General features: G+C 34.2%; 1 non-coding gene across 1 annotated transcript; it reads right to left on the bottom strand.

Moving 5' to 3' along the window:
* TRNAV-AAC lies at positions 1,583-1,656 on the bottom strand. The gene has a single exon. It is a non-coding gene; the product is annotated as a tRNA-Val (tRNA).

Raw genomic sequence — 3,963 nt, 5'->3', positions numbered from 1 at the left:
AAAAATAAGTTAACTGAACTTAAGTTCTTTTGGAAGGAAATATATATAAACTTTCTTTTGTAATTCTCATTGGTTTTTGATACCATCATAAGAATTGGATTACCAAAATATCATCACAAATTTATTATCAATCCTTTATTTATAAAATTATAATCAAAAGCATGCCATGTAATTTTTGTCATGTTCAGTGCAGACTTCAGACCAACGAAACAAACGACAACATCACTAAAAAACTAATTCAAATTTAATCCATACGTTGACAATAACAATAAATGCGGTGGCTATTTAAAGCCCTATAACTAAGAAACATGGGAGAAACATGGGAGAACAATTCAACAGCCACGTACGACTCCTACGAACTGGGAGTTTATTCGAATAATAAAAGACTTAGTCAAATAACACTAACAGTTAACCGGTGGGATCAAGCTGGTCCGGTCCAGAGTTTCGGGTACATGATCACGGCATCTAATCTGGGCTTCACACAAGCCATCAAGGATTAGCCATGAACAAGTTTTCTTTCGACTCGACTAGCTCGATTTTGTCCGTCGTACCAGGAGGAATGGTTCAGTCGAACCCTTGGAGAAGCCTACACAACAACGTAACAATCATGGAGATTCCAAGCTTCGCTCCAACGCAGCCGCGCCTACCAGTTCCAAATGAAACAAGTCGTAAGTCTGGTTCAGTCAACAGTACCACTTTCATTGCCGGTTATGTGGCGCTCGGGCCTGTAGATGAGTGGCTCATCCCATGTTTTAGGGTTTCGACCACCAACACCAGGACGACTCACTAGAATATGACTGCCTGCGACATGGATATTTATAAATAAACAATCGAATAATTACATAATTAATTGAAGGAGTGATGGATAATAAGAAAATTTGTATACTATCTATTTATTTTCTATCCAAATTAGTAATGGAACAAATATTCTGGATAATTTTACTAAAAAAAAAAAACATTAGTATATGTGGTATATATACGGAGTTGAAGACAAAATAATAGGCTTCTAACCAAATGCATACAATCTTGGGGGATAGAGAAAACAAATGAGATACCTTGGATGAAATAATTTACCAGCGAGAGTTGTGTCGTGTTTGTGATATCTGAAATCCTATTTACGCAATCATATCTGTTTTCCTTGACGTGTGAGGATCCTTGCTATATTTTACATAAATACATCTATCTGGTTTTAGATGTGGGGGTCCAAATAAACTTTGTTCTCAGCCCATAAATTCCATCATGGCCCAACAAGTATTAAGGATCAGACTACTGTGCCAGCAGGTCAGGAATGGGCACGTGTCCCACATAATCAATTTCTATTCGGATTAATATATTGGGAATTTATCTGAGCCCCCACACCAAAGAAAACAAGTAAACCAAACAGTTTATATCACATCACATTTGTATGGACGAAAAGAAAACAATTTTTTTAAAAAATAATGGTTCCACAGTCCACACGTGCTTTATCGTATATTTTGTTTCGTCGTCAGTCGCCGTTTCTGCTAACTTTTTTATTTTCATAAGTTGATTCTTTGTTTTGGTATGATGGTATCAATGCTAAGTAAAAAAAAAAACATAATGATGGCTTCGCCCGGGTTCGAACCGGAGACCTTCAGTGTGTTAGACTGACGTGATAACCAACTACACCACGAAACCTTTTAGCCAAACTGCTCTCGTTACTTACTTTATTATGTAATTCTTCTAGTCTAATTGAGATGAGTAGATAACTTACAAGTGCGTTTGCAATCGTATTAAGTTCAACTGGATCAATGTGCTTGTTTGCATGTCGTTATCGTCGAGAGTCTTCGCCTAGATCCAAGTGTGATTATTTGATTTATTGATGTGACTCCTCATACGGTGGCCACGTTACGATATCGTGGTTACACTTTTATCATAATAGTAAATGGGTTTTTTTTGTCACCATAAAGAAAAGAGATAAGGGAATATAAATATTACTAAGTTGGTGTCCGCGCTATGTGCGGGTTGTTGTTTTCATTTGTGCTGTTTATTTTTTTTTCGTATTTTTGTCTTTTGACGTTTATTTATAGGATGTTTTGTGTAGATTTTTAAATTATGTGTGTTTAATAGCAGTTGCCTCAATCGATGTTTCATACTCTGCAATAGATGTTTGAAGAGTAGTAAGATACCAATTCTTTTTTCTCGACAACCGCAGGAACAACAATATCAAACACCTTCTTTTCAACCGCAATAGTTACACAGTTGCAACAACAATTACTAATAAAAATACTCAAATACAAAATTATATCTTGTATAATCCACTTGAAAATAATAAGCAAGAGTCCTCACAAAAACAAACAAACTTCACTAACCAACATCCCATCTCAATATTTTTATGCCCTAGGTAAACTAAATTTTTTAAATCTCTTTCACAGTTTTCTTTTTTTTTGTGCCCTTTGTTCAAAGGTTTTTTTTCTGGATTTTGGAGTGGACCCTTGGATTTTGCCCCTCCCGCCACCCCTAGAGTCGGGTCAATATCGAGAGGCTTTTGAAAAGATTTGTGAGATTTTTGTGTTATGTTATTAATTTAACTTTAGATTGAGAAAGTGAGGTTGCTTCTAATATGTGATAAGGCTACATGCAGACACCCTAATCATAAACCCTAAAGAACCTCAACGGTAACATACCATAGCAATTTTCAACCCAATCGCATCATATCCAATATTCTGGATCCAGCTATTGTACTAAGAGTTGCTACACAAAGTATCAGAAAAATGTAGGAAATGAGAATGAATCAATACAATACAGACCACACACAAAAAACGTACAAACAACAAATGGTCAAAGATACACTTAAAAGATGAAACTTTAAGATCAGGCATGTCAGAATTGAGGGTACTTTGAAGATGGGTCCAAATCCATCTTCGCCAAATTTGTGAGTTGGGTGAAAATCTTTGATCGCGGAAACTAACTTGAAAAGAGACATATTTGTTTTTGTTTCTACTCAAATTACCTCCGTCTCAAAAACTTCTTCTCTGGTTTTGTGATATAAAATTGATTGGAAATTGGAACATCAAAGAGAGATATTCAAAGAAGAGAGAAAGAGGAGATTAGAGAGAGAGCCTAATTCTCCAAATGTATTACATTTCTACTTCGGGTGAAAATGGTGGCAAATTAATTACAATTACGCTCTAGTTTGAGACAATTATAAAGGATATGTTGGTGGTGATACACGAAATGTCTGTTACAACGTGAACACATCAGCCGCTACTCTCTCTCTCTCTCTTTATGGATTGAGGAATAAAAACTTATGGTGTAAAAAAGAAGAAAAGGGAGACTTTTTACTTTTTTTTGATTCGGTGTGTGAGAGACTTATGAATAGAGAGAAAGTGACGTGAAACCGAGAATAATTAACATTGGTTCAAAAATCTGAGCTGTATTAATTGTTATATTTTGATTGGTTAGCTATTTTAAATTGGGAAAATGTCATGAAAACCCACTTTGGGTGTGAGTTCTGTCACAAAAACCCACTTTCCACTCATGGTATACTTCCCAAGTTTTTTGCTTATGTGTCCACTTTCCTTTTACATTTTTGCCCTTACTAACAACTTACCTCTCTTTCTCTCCTTCTTTTCTCTCTTTTTCTCTTCTTTTTTGTTGTTAACACTTTAACAAAGTAAAATATATTTATTTGTTATCATAAAACAAATTTTCTATTTATTTATATAAAATATGTTATGATTATATATTTTCTACATTTTAAGATACATATTGCTATATTTTTTATGAATTTTTAGATTATACAGTATCCATCAGTCGTTGAACATTTGTTCAATTATAAGTGGATAATCAATTGCAGTATTGTTAATAGATAGTTACTTGTGTTTATTCATACAAAATATACATACATAAATTTGGTTAGATCTTTATCCATAGCATATTATCCATAACACAACATAGACCAAATAAGTACAAAACCCTTTAATTCTAAATTTTAAATCCTAG

The sequence above is a fragment of the Camelina sativa genome, chromosome 7 (assembly GCF_000633955.1).
Source record: "Camelina sativa cultivar DH55 chromosome 7, Cs, whole genome shotgun sequence".
Lineage (NCBI taxonomy): Eukaryota > Viridiplantae > Streptophyta > Magnoliopsida > Brassicales > Brassicaceae > Camelina > Camelina sativa.
The sequence above is the reverse complement of the archived record's forward strand: the minus strand, read 5'-3'. Positions and strand labels throughout refer to the sequence as shown.